Source organism: Galeopterus variegatus, unplaced genomic scaffold, assembly GCF_000696425.1.
Source record: "Galeopterus variegatus unplaced genomic scaffold, G_variegatus-3.0.2 Scaffold673, whole genome shotgun sequence".
Lineage (NCBI taxonomy): Eukaryota > Metazoa > Chordata > Mammalia > Dermoptera > Cynocephalidae > Galeopterus > Galeopterus variegatus.
Window position 1 is genome coordinate 203628 of NW_007726784.1, and position 13657 is coordinate 217284.

Sequence of the window (13657 nt, forward strand, 5' to 3'; positions counted from 1 at the left end):
TCTAGAGATTACCATTACAATCTCTTTCTGCTTTCACTATCTAGCAAAACTATCAAATATTAAACAGGATCTGAAACTCTTTGGGGGAAAAAAACATAAGGTAATGGCTTTGAGACAGCCAAGTCGTCTGTCATAGCATACCCTATCTATTCAAAGATTATGGAAACATTATTGTCAATATGAGGCAATATAATGTGATGTTAAGCTCTCCAGCTTTAAACAAACACACAATTCAATTATTTCTGGTCAGAAGTCTGGATCCATGGTAAGATGCATGCATCCAAACCCATACTGTAACAATAGCTAGGAAGTTATTCCTTCTCTAAGAGAGACAGTTTATTATTGTGTACACTTGAACTCCTGGAGATAGTCACCGTTCCCTATTAGTAAATCTACTACGGCAATGAAATCAGAAAGCTATAAAACACAAAAATCAGAAATGTTCTTTTGGAAGAAATGTCATATAACTTAACTTAGTTTCTCACTATTAAGATCAAGTGTTAAACAAACAAAAAGAAAAAAGATTAGACTGGTTCTGCAGCTTGAGAGGAAGAAAAGATACGTGGTTTCTCTAGCTAGATGACACGGGAACTGCTGCTTAGAAGCTACTTTCTAAACAAACTGTAAAGGAATAACTATACACATTTCATCAACATATTACAATAAAATCCTCTAGGAAGCTGCCTTGCTATTAAGGATAGAGAAGACCGCAGATGCTGTGATTTCAGTTCTTTTTCATTTTCTGTATTTTGTAATTTTCTCTAAAATCTAAGCTTCCATTTGATAGGGAGGGAAAAAAAGGATCTTTTCCTGATGGGAAGACACTGTTGTCAGCATGTAGCCTGGCGTGCCGTTCAGCCTGCAGAAAACTGTCTCCAGATGAGCAACGGCAGCGACATGCCAGCTTATTCAACAGAATGATGGTTATTTTATAACATGTATTGAAACGCAGGCAGTGAACCCGGTACAGTATATGGCTTAGAAGGGAACAGGCCCAGTCATCAAAATCCCAACATAATACGGAAGAATCAAAGGTGATAACAGATTTTCATAGTAAGAAGATTTGATGATTTGACAATGGGCACAGATTTTTAAATGATCCCAAAACGAAAATGAGAGAGAAGAAACAGAAGGACCATTATGCAGGTTAAAATACTTAAGGGGCAAGATGGCCCACACAACCAAAGAGAGATGAGCAAGCAAAACTCAGCGGGAAAAGAAAACACTCGGATCTCACAAGCTGAACTTCAGACACGGCTGCAGGGAAGAAGTCAGTTTAGGAAGAGGTTCGATTTGATTATTTTCTGCTAAGTGAAACTAACTAAAATTATGAGTGGGAGAAGGGCCTTGAAGAAAAAGAACAAAAAGGGGTAGTGTCCTAAGGTTATCCATTTTGCATGTGACCATGCTCTCCATAGGCAAAATTTCAAAGGCCAGATAATTAATTTGGCTTCAGGGTCTCCAAAGGCAGCAGCTCGTTTTAGAGACTGGTCCAAGGATTGCTTTTAGAAAGTAGTTTTCCTTAAAGGACTGAAAATGAGCATTTAAAAAACATATATTCTATATATAGAATATAAAACATATTTCCTATATTTTATATATTATATATTCATTCTAACCTAAACACTCACCTTTTTTTATCCTTTACGTGTATACACACACAAAAACACACACATTACCACAGAAGTTTCATGGTACCTGCTTTGGTACAAAGCCAAATATGATATTAATTTTAAATAATTTTCTAACGGTGGTTGGCACAAGATTTATAAGTTCATTCTCAACTTCAATTTCCTACAAAACTTGAATTCCTTTGGTTCTGATGGAAAGATTCAAGTTTCTTTTCTCTAGCTTACATTTATTTAGTGAAAGCTAAGCTTAGAAATAAAAAAGAATCTGTGTGTGTAGGGATGCAGAAATTGGGGTCGGGATTAATAGAAAACAAACTCAGTTGAAAAACTAGGGGAGAAAGGTGTGTGTGTATGTACAAGCAAAATTTATTCTAGGATAACCATTTAAAATTTAAAACAATTAAACAATTCATCAACTAGAATTATGAAGAATGTGCTCTTTTTTACAAAACACAGCAACCCCACAAACTGAAAAGGAAAGACCAACACCATTAAAAAAAGAGAGTGACAGAGATAATTCCACCTGATTCTCAAATACAGTTGCCAATCAGGGAGTAAGTTATTTTGATTAGCACAGATCCTTGAACTATAACAAAATTTGTGATTTATTTACCTTTTCAAGGACCAGGAAGTCCTTTTAAATTCAAACTGTACTGTTGAAACCCTTTCTAAAATGTACTGGTATACTTTCCTGACCAAATACATCATATTGAACATAATTTAGCCTTTATTTGGTACCTTATAACACTACAAGGATAACATTATGGTCATTTTAAGAATGAAATAACTTACTAAAGTATAAGAGGCTGGGCTGAACTTCTAATATCCCTAGGAAGTTCTAGTATTATTTGTTTTTAGGTACTTTATACATGCTTCTTTCTTCTAATTTATCTCTAGTTCATAAGCATAGTACAGTTAATTCCAAATTTTAAAAATTCCAGTTAATTTAGTATTTATTTTATTTAATAAGAAATTTCCTTTAAAACTCTCAATTCTGAGGTAAGGAACAGAATGGGAAATAAAAATTCAAATGACCAGATATTAACCTTGCCACCAAGAATGTCAAACTGGAACAGGGTATCTCAAGACGGAAGCACATTTTCAGAAATTCCACCCATTGAAATGGAGGCTAGCAGTCACTCTTTCTTAACACCCTATTGCTTAGGATCTCAAGACTTTGTCCAACAGCCTCAATAAAGATATAAAGATATCAAGAGGTAAAGGTCAAAAAAAGGAACATGAACATCAAACAAGGCCGCTGGAAGTGACCCAAATCATCACATGCTGGGCTTTCTTTTTAATGATAATAACAGTGATACTGAGTGTTTATCCCTGCCTTTATTTCAAAGAGCTTCAAATGCTTTGCAGACATCTCTCACTAATCTTTATTAGGCCTTGGGAAGAAAACAGTTTTCCCCATGAAGTGCCTTCAGAGAGGAAGGACACTTCCCAAAACCAATAAAGGGAAAATATTTTCCCCTCTCCACCCCCACCCCCCTGCCAATTGTCTCCCAACTCCCACCTTTGCTGTGTTGTACTAGTGATTGAAATGAGTTATAATACCATGCAAGTGCTGAAAGGATAATAATGGTAATTGAGTTTGTTTCCAAAAGAGTTATAGCTCTGTGTGTTTAATCATAACAGGCAACAGGTAAGTAGAAAGATGAGGAAACCCATAATTACCTTTATCCCATTATTTACCTATTTTGGAAAGAGACTTCAAATTGGTAAAGTTATCAAACACTCCATACGGGTTTTTCATACTGCAGCATATCAGTCTCTGAGATGGCTCAAAGCATGTTCTTTACCTGAAAATTATTTCAGGGCCACAAACATTGCTTATTCTAATTTTGATCCAATACTTCTTAGATGGGGAACTTGGAGTTTCAGGGACTTGTGGGATGATTTCCAAGCAGGCTACAGAATCCTATCTGCTGAACTTCAAAGAACACGTTGGGACCAGCACAGTATAATGAACTGGGCAAATGAGTCCCCTTCACAATCCTGGACAGTCCTTCCCCTCTTTCCCTTAGAAACATGACTGCAAGCTGTACAGGAAGCTGAAGCTTCGGCATTCCAGGTGGTTGTCTCAGAGTAGCAGCAATGAAAAGAAATACACTAAAATTTCAAAAAGGAAGATGTTAAGAGTGATATATAACGTGGTTCTAGGATCTTTCTAGGCAAAAACTTAGAAAGCAGCTGCTTTGTGTCAGTGATCACCTCATTGATCATGGAAGGATGACAAAGGCTTACCAATGCAGAACAGCCACATGTACAAAGGTCCAGGGCAGGCAAAGGTCCAGGTGATTCACTGTAGCACAAGCAAGACAGCAACAGAACTGAAGTTGCCACCCCAGAACTCATACGCTATTACTCATTCTCTAAGCCACTAAGGCTACCTGTACTACATTACAGTGACATTTCGTAGGCCCTTGGCCCACAAAATTTTGAAGCTTGGGCCGGCCCGTGCCTCACTCGGGAGAGTGTGGTGCTGATAACACCAAGGCCCCGGGTTCGGATCCCATATGAGCTACCTGTACTACATTACAGTGACATTTCGTAGGCCCTTGGCCCACAAAATTTTGAAGCTTGGGCCGGCCTGTGCCTCACTCGGGAGAGTGTGGTGCTGATAACACCAAGGCCCCGGGTTCGGATCCCATATGGGGATGGCCGGTTGGCTCTCTGGCTGAGCACAGTGCTGACAACACCAAGTCTAGGGTTAAGATCCCCTCACCGGTCATCTTTTTAAAAAAAAAAATTTTTTTTTGAAGCTAAAGCTTTGTCTTTTTAGCTACATAAAAAATACATAGTCTTGCTTAGTTATTTTTGCCTAATGCCAAATTGAATTCAAAAAGTTAGTAACTGAGCCTAAATCAATTACCCTCACACTTTTCTGACAGTAATTAACATTTCTGACAGTAACAAGGTGAATAAGGAGGAGCTCCAGTCTAATTACTATTAATAATAATAATATCTTACATTTGTAATTTTCAAAGACAATTCTCACACCTTATTTCATTTCAGAGAGTCAGGCCATTTATTACTATTATCCTCATTTTACTCACGAAGACACAAGCTCAACGAGGTTAAGCAATTTTCCTTAAGGTCATAAAACTTCTTAAGAAGGATCAGAGCTGAGATTAAAATACGAGTCTACTGAGAGCTCTTTTCACTATAGGACGTTGCCACTCATTTTAGAACATCCTTTCTGCTTCATTATCATATTACATCCTTTTATGTGGATACTGTGCAAAGAGCACCATTTGGTGAGTATATTATCTTCAATTATTTGATTAGTGATAGAAATTATGTTCTTAAGCCAGAAGGCCTCCAGTTATACATAAAGTTAGAAGATAATGAAGTAACTCTGCCCTGAGGGAACCGAAGAAACACTCTGATAATTCAAAAGGAAAAAAGTTCTCGTGATGGATGTTAGATGGCCTCCAAAACAACTGCTTAATCAGACAGCATTCAAGTGGTGGCCAGTAGGGTAACCCACATTTCTGGGGAAAGGAAAAAGCAGCAAAGAGAAAATGGTAGCTTCTCACCCCTGGGAACTTTGCATGGTGGTCTGACTTGGGACATATGTTCCTGATCTATTTTGAGTAGATCATATTTTCCTTCATGTTCTTTAAATGCAGAATTGCACAAGGAAATGTTTGAATAATAAATCACCAAATGATTCATTATCATTAGTAGACCCTCACAAAAGTCTTGAACACCAGGAGAACCAGAAAGTTAAATCTCCTCCATGTGACAAACAATAAAATAATTGTTGAATGTCATGCAAAGACAATCCTAGCAGTCAATGGGAGAATTAGTCCTGAAATTGGGACATCCAAGTTTTGGGGTATGCACCCACTGTTTGGATGCCAAGTACTAGAGTTTCTGGGTAGAGTTTAACTACAGGAGAAAAATCAGATCTTCCGGCAGCACTTACAAGGCAGGTGCAGTCATAAAGAACTTGACTTTTGCTTCCATTGTCTCTGCCAGGACAGGTGGTATGGTAGAAGTATGGAATCCTGCCAGACAGGCTCCAACTCAAACTTCCCTTTAGAAAACAAAACAATAAAAATGGAAACAAAATGCCAAATCCTGTTCCATACCCTGAAGACTGACATTGCATAAAAAACTAGGGCATTTTATATAAAAGCATTAATTCAGTTCAAACAAACATCAACTCAAGAAAAATAAAATTATGAAAATGAAAGGTCAGTTGCAGGTTGGGCTCTTCCCTTACAGTTCAACTCCCTATTCCCCTATAAAGACTAAAGGGACACTCTTTCATTTCAGTTAATTTTACTCATATAATTCCCAACATAAAAACAAAACAAAACTGTAATCTAATACCTGCATAGGAGTAACACAGGCAAGTTAGCACTGCTGAGTGAAATAAAAATCTTTAGCAATTCCTGCTTACGTCACAGATCCTCAGTACCTCCCTAGTACAAACTACAGCATTCAGAATTTTTGAGAATGGTCAGTTGATGATTCTATGAAAAAGACTTTCTCTAAAAAACTATATGGCATGTTAGTTCAGAACAGAGTAAAAAATATAATGGATTGTTTCTAGCAGCAAATATAAACAGCTGACATTTTTACCAGGCTTGTCTTCAGGGCAAGCCTTTGTGATGATGATATAGGCTCCTGACACAAGGATATCACAAGAAGGCACTGAGGAAGAGTGCTCAGAGAATTTTTGCAGGGGCACTGTAGCTGCCACTATTGGAAGTTTTGAGCACTTTTGGGGTTCCTTGAATTCTATTTCCAACCACTATTCTGTGGTTGCAGTGAAGGGGCAGGAAGAATTGGAAGTCTTCTAGAGCATAATTCTGCCTAAATCTGCCTTATCCATCAGTTTATTTTTCCTAATTCTTTTTTCTGTTGTTGTTAATCTGCTCTAGGAAGGAAAACTAGGTAATCTATAAATGTGTTGCAGAAAAGCTTGGAAAATTCATGGATTCAGAGAAAGATATTGAAGAGGGGGCCAAAATCTCTGAGAGCAGTGCCCTATAAATGTCCTGACGTATAAGAACCAAAGTATTAAATGAATCACTGTTCTTACTCAGAAAAGAATTTCTTAAAGTTAAAATTTTAATTCTCCTTAAATGATAAATGGTCCATTCAGGCCCCAGAGATGAGGTTGTGACGCTTGTACTTAATGTGGTTGTACCTCTTTACGCCTGACTCAATCAGTTTAAATCCAAAAGTTAAGTTCCTCCTTCATTTACCTGCCAAGTCCTGAGTTCGGGCCCTAAGGGCGCTGAGGTTTTCCTTTGTGGCAGAAAATGACATCATCAACACCCAGCAACAGTGGGGAATGCAGGGAATGTGGCTCCCAACCTTTGGTGATATTATCAACTACCTTGAGAGAAACCCCAAATTCCCAAGAGTTGAAGCATTGACGTTGAAATGGTTTTTTTAGGTTGTTTCAAGTTTATCAATAATGTTTAATGTTTCTATATACCAACTTTTAAAAGGATGGATAAGGTAGGGGGACCTCTTGCAGTAAGTCTGTACCTCAAGAACCAAACATACATGGGTTAAGACCAGATAGAGCTACTCAATTCATTTGTACCTGCCTGGGGCACATCTAACCAATGAAGAATAAAGACTTCGTTATATTAGGCTCTCTCCCAGCTCTGAGAAGAATATATTCTTTGGGAGACTTGCTAATATTGCAAGTTTGCATTCAAAATAAATTCTAGGCACTCACATAATCCCCCAGTCTCCTCCAAACTTTCTTTGATGTCCAACAACTAAGGACAAGGATCTTTGATTATAAAACAATTTCTTTGGTTGGAAGAAAATTCTTTGCAGGGCGTGAACAGCAGGAGAAAGAAAAGGTTTTTCTGAAGTGCAAACTAGTTGGAAACCCCCTGGGGAAAGAATCTGATTCCCAGTCTTTGAGAGGAACAGGCCTGCCTGTACAAGCTGCCTCTGCTGAAGGCCTCTAAGAAGGAGCTTTTGTGTCTACTGTATGGCCCTCAGCAGCAGCACAGCGGCCCTTCTCTTTTTTTGCCAGCAGAAGTTTTCCAACTCTGGGGATACACAATGTAGAAAGTCACGGTTTGATAACAGGCACAGTTACTAATCAGATGGCCCCATTTCCACTCCTCCCAGATGCCTCCAGATGCTTATATACTAGAGCTCTATCCCCCCAAACCCCATGCATGAACACCTACCAGCTGCACTGAAATTTTATTTCTGAGTAATTGTTCAGCTTATCTCTATTAATTCACCTTCACAAAGTATTTTAGGATCAGATGCATTCCACTGCTCTTACTACCATGGCCCAGACTGGTTCTAGTATATCTGGCTCTTTCAGGTCTTTCTAAAGGTTAGATTCACTTAGGTGTAGGTTAGTGATTGAAGTCAGTGTAGTTTGATCACTGGGGCAGCCTTGAAGAAGGATTTAGAATAAGAGCCCTCAATCCACTACAGATCTTTTAAAATATAAAACTCCAGAGAAAGTTTCCTTTTTGTGTGTGTTAACTGGAATGTAAAGACAGTGTAGGACCATCAGACTGGGAGTACAATTGATTATGATGCTTTGTTCTGCTACCAATTTGTTGTGTGACTTTAAGTAATTTGCTCAGATTTTTTTGTATTACCTACCAAACAAATTTTATCCTAGGGAAAAGAAATAAATAGGAAAGATGCACATCTTTATAGTATATTAAGTCTCTTTCTAGAATAAGGATAAACTTTAAAAATTTAGAGCTGGAAAAATCTTAAAGATTATTTAGTTATCCCACCAACCCCAATCCAACAGGTGGAAGGTTAAGGGACTTGCTTTCACTTTTTAAATGGTCATAAGGCACCTATAGACTTTTTGTATACCCAAAGGGGGCAATTAAATAATCCCAAATATAAGGGTACTTCAAATTTCATGGAAAAATAGAATTAAAATATATGAGAATCTTTCCATTAACTTTCTGAAGTACCCTCATAATCTCTAATGAAGATAAAAAATATACGACATATATAGTTTACTAAACTTTAGAGCAGGTGATAACCTACTGCTGTCATAGCAGATATGTACATTTTTTGAGTTGTTCTTTATATCCCTCATATTATATTAAAAGCAAGACATTTTAGAGAATGAGATTAACACATACTTATGACTAAAGTCAATAATGAAAAAAGAACTTGGTGTTAGAAACAAATTTTGTGAAATAGATATTCACATGCTTTTCACCTTCAACATAAAGGGTCTTGGTATTTATTTCTTCCTTTATGGAATGCAGTTTGTAAAGAATTAAAAGTGAGCCAGTTGAGCTATCAATTCAAACAGAATTTTCAATATATTGAATTGTGTTTAAAGCTAAATTTACTTTTAACTTTACTATAATTTAGCAGGAACTTCTTCCACATATTAAAAAAGTCAGTTTGCAATTTGAAAAGAAAGCCATACTGTCTAGTTACTTGGACTTCTAAAGAAAATGCTATACATGAGTATTATACCTGCAGGACTATTACACAGGGAATATTATAATCTGTATTTAACTGACAAAGTTAGAAAGTGAAAAGTTAGAAGGTATGACTGAGTTGTGGTTGTTCTTTAGCTTTAAGCCACTTGAAGTTGCCTATGTTAAAACTTCATGTTTGCTTGTTTTTTCTTCAGTCTTAGGGAACTTGAGACAGAATTACCACAGTCATTTGAACGACTCCTGAGACAATGAAAATCATATCCCCTCGGCTGGACTAGGATGAGGTCTTGTCCTTTGAATCCCTACAGCACTTGCTACAGTTATTTGGTGTGCATTAGGAGAACCACGTCATAAGGCATCCAGGGAATCCAGTGCGGCCTCGAGTCTTGGAAAGGTTCTCAGCCTAGACTTCACACAGTGCCTCCATTGCTCTGAGGAGATGATCCAGGACTACAGACCACCTGGTGTGCAGTGATTCTATGGCAGAATAAATGACATATGCACCATGTAAAGTAATGCTAAACTGCAGCAAAGTATTTTTTGTTCATTCATTTGTTTCAAAGTTTGTCTTCTAGTTGACTAGATATCAAAGAGGAAAGATTCTACAGCATCAGTCTATGATGTCTTCTTAATGGAATGTCAGGGGGAAATTTCTGCCAACATCTGCTTTTTAATTTCCCTGCAATGATTAAAAAAGTTTAAAGTAAATAACCAAACTTTGCTAAAAATGTTGGCCAGTAAGATATAGCAGCAGACTGACAGTTCTTTGACTGGCAAACAATAATCTCTCTGGGCTCATTTCTTCATTTGTAAAATGAAAAGATTGGACTAGTTTTTTGGGGAGCTTAAAAGAGGATGATTATATTTCACAAATGGTATACCTACTCCCCTTCCCCTCCTCTTCCCTTCCTCGCCCCTACCCAAACCATATTTTACTCTAGAAATGGAAAACTGAATAGGACTTAGTTCCAATACAAGGCCAATAGAGTCCTTCACAAAGTTAAAGAAACTTGGCCACAAGAAGTTTAAAGTAACAGATCCCCATACCAGCCAGCCGTCAAAAAAAAAAAAGGAATTTTAAAGGAAGATAATCAATGTGATTCTAAGTAGAAGATATCAAAATAAAAGAACATAAAATGTGGGTCATGTAAAAGATTAGATAACTTACAAGACTGTAGAAAATGGTTTGAAGGGAAAAAAGAACGAGAATCTGTAATCATTTTACAGGAAATAGTTACTAGACATAAAACATGAAGCCTTCAGTCTCATCCAAATTATTCTAGAGAAATAACAATAGCAACAGTATTTCTCAATTGTCATATAGTTAGGTAAGTACAACAGTACCCTTTTTGATATATCAGCATGCACAAAACTGATAGTTATATGACTAAATGTGCTATTTAAAATTACAGTTGTATTATTGCCAATTTATATCTTAACACAAGTATTCTAGACTTAAAAACAAACAAGCCAAGAGTGGTCTTGAAGACAATTATGTTGCCATCTTGAACAACTACCATTGCATTAGATTCAGTGATCACAATTTCTAAATAACCTAATTTCCAATCTTAAAGAATAATGTGGGCCTTCATGCTTACAATTTTAAAAAACCTTAACTTCTAAATCATTTTGATTATTTTCGTGTTTCTAAATTTTCAAATTAAACACAAACTCGAATATATTAAAAAGTATAGAGCAAAATAAAACAAAATTTATCCATGAACTGTATTGTTTAGAACCCAGATAAAAGAGTATGTAAAGTAGCTTATGTGTTATTTAAAAGCAAATAAGCAAGCAACAACAAACCTCAGCTATAAAAAATATATATACAAAATTTTCCATTAGAACAAACAGAAATTTAAGGGCCCAAGGAATCTTACCCTAGGGAAAGCAATGAAACTTAAGGGGTAGAAACCAAAGAGATGGAAAGTAACCAGAGTTATAGTTTGTTTTACAGCCTCTGTTCTCTGAATTTAGTAACCAAATACACCCCATAGAGCCACAATTGTTCTACCTATATCAAAACATATTAGTAAAATATCCTTTATCGTTATGGGTGTTTCAGTGAAATTACCACGCTGAAGAGTTGTAAACATTCTTGAATTGATGCACAGTTTCACTTTGTATTTGGAGAGCAGAATTTCTCTACTATGCATAAGCAGATCTTTGTTAGACACCAATTTTGACTTCCAAAGTTCCTTCATCTAAGGGCAGGCCACTTTCTTATAGTTCTGTCATAATACTGTTGTCTGTCTGACTTCAAGTAATGCACACAAATCCTTTTAAAATTAAGCAAGCTGAGGGAAAATTAGTTTTGAGAATTTGGTTTCATTTCTTGAAATAATTGGGATTATTTTATGATAGCAGCTCTTAATTTGGAATTTTCAGATCTCTAGACGTATCTCAGAGAATTTCTCAACTTACTGAGATGTTAGGCAAAATTGTGTGTATTAAGTAAATATGTCTATTTTGTGTATATGGTCAATAACTTTTACCACATTCTCAAAGGGGCCTGTGACACACACACACACAACAGATTTAAAACCACTGCTTTAGGATATCTCAAAACAGAATTGGGAATCACAAGTTTAAGGACTAAGATGAAGTCCTTTGGACATCAGTAGTCTCCCCTATTTGTGGTTTTGCTTTCTGAGGTTTCAGTTACCCACAGTCAACGACTGTCTGAAAATAGGTGAGGATAGTATGGTAAGATATTTGAGAGAGAGAGAGAACACATTTACATAATTTTTTATAGTTATGAGTGAGAGTTACTCTATTTTATTATTAGTCATTGTTGGTAATCTCTTACTATCCCTAATTTATAAATTAAACTATCATAGGTATAAATGTATACGGGAAAATATGGCATATACAGGGTTCAGTACTATCCACGGTTTCAGGAATCCACTGGGGGTACTGGAACATATCTCCACAGATATGGGGTAACTACTGTACGCTAATATTTTACAATCAAGGGTTTAAAATCAGCACCCCTATAAATCTTTCTGGGAAAACCAGAATTTCCTAAAAAGCAGGAGTTGAACTATCTATTAAACTAAAGAAACTGGAACATATCTCCACAGATATGGGGTAACTACTGTACGCTAATATTTTACAATCAAGGGTTTAAAATCAGCACCCCTATAAATTTTTCTGGGAAAACCAGAATTTCCTAAAAAGCAGGAGTTGAACTATCTATTAAACTAAAGAAATGCTGTATAAAAATGCTGTACACAGGAGCACCTCAAACATATTGATTACAGCCATGTTTATGATTTTGAAATAACAATCAAGGAGACAACAGGCTGTCAGTAAGTCAGAAGTGGAAAGGAATACAGCATGCTATATCAAACCCAAAACACTCAAAATATTAGATCTTATAACATATGTTAAAATGCGATGACATAAATTCGTTTCATCCAAGAGTTCTCTCTCGGCCCTCAGAGTTGCTCAGTGCCACCAATCTGTTCCTTATATTCATTCGATAAATATTTACTGAGTGTCTACTACATCTAAGACACTGCCTCAGTCACTACATAAATTCAATGGAACATCGTTCTCACACCCTGCTCGAACAGTACCCCACTACCAATTCTGGTTCCTGACAAGACATTTATAAAAACACGTTGCTCATTTATAACATTTTTGTTTCTACTGTTCTTAGTCATTTGAAGGTAATAAAAGAAAAATGAAGCACAAAGAAGTTCCAAAAACTCTTTCCAGTGAACAAAATGTAAAGACTTTATACTGAAAACAAAATCAAACAAACAAAACCATGAGCTCCAGGAATACCTTTAATACTGTATAAACAGGAAATTACAGCTAATTTTTAGGAAAAAAGTTACTGCACACACACATACATACATACTTCACTACAAATCGAAGGGAATGCCTACCCCCAGAATCTGCTAAATGAATACTAAATAGCCTGATAGGAGCAAAACAACCAGAGGCACACCTCGGTTATAACCTCCTATTAACTAGAGAGATTTACTAATTTGAACTTAAAAATTTTTGTTAGATTTAAACACATGAAGCACACCATTAAAAATATCTGCATCTTCTTTCTCTCCTCTGGGTGCCAGGCTTCTAACAACAGTCAGGTCTAGTAAGCTCTAAAAGCCAAGTCAAGAAGGCTCTGAGCTGGGATCATGGGAGGCACGAACCTAAGAACATTTGTGTACACAGAGGAATTGTGTCTGACGGTGTACTTTGGACTACATTCCAAAGTCAGTTATTAATTAATTGGATTTTTTGCACCTCCATTGACATAAATAACTGAGAGTTGACTGTACCTTGAATATTTACTCTGTACTTCTTTTAAAGGCTGGCATCAAAGCAAAATCACAAAATCTACTTTGAAATCTCTGCACCTAAGGAACTCTAACTTGAGCAATTTCAGTTAAATAAATACATGCTACTTCGAAGTTTATAATTTCAGGTTCCTAAATGAGATAACTTACCACAGACTGTTTTAAGATGAAGTGTAAGGTAATGAAAGATGTTACGTTAAAAGGGAGATACTGAGTAAATATGAATTCTTTGCAAGTGAAATGCAAAATGAGAGAAATAGAAGAAATATAGAGTTTATTA

At 36.4% G+C, this 13657-nt stretch overlaps 1 protein-coding gene across 2 annotated transcripts in view; it reads right to left on the reverse strand.

The window, feature by feature from the left end:
- The window catches only part of RNF43 (ring finger protein 43), a 56361-nt gene that overhangs the window by 36937 nt on the left and 5767 nt on the right, over positions 1 to 13657 (reverse strand). The window contains exon 1 of one of the 2 annotated variants that reach the window (XM_008571263.1): positions 6697 to 6778. The exons of the other annotated variant lie outside the window; for it this stretch is intronic. The gene's annotated coding sequence lies outside the window, so the exon portion shown is untranslated. Of the gene's footprint in view, positions 1 to 6696; positions 6779 to 13657 lie in introns of those variants that run through there. 2 annotated transcript variants of the gene reach the window in all.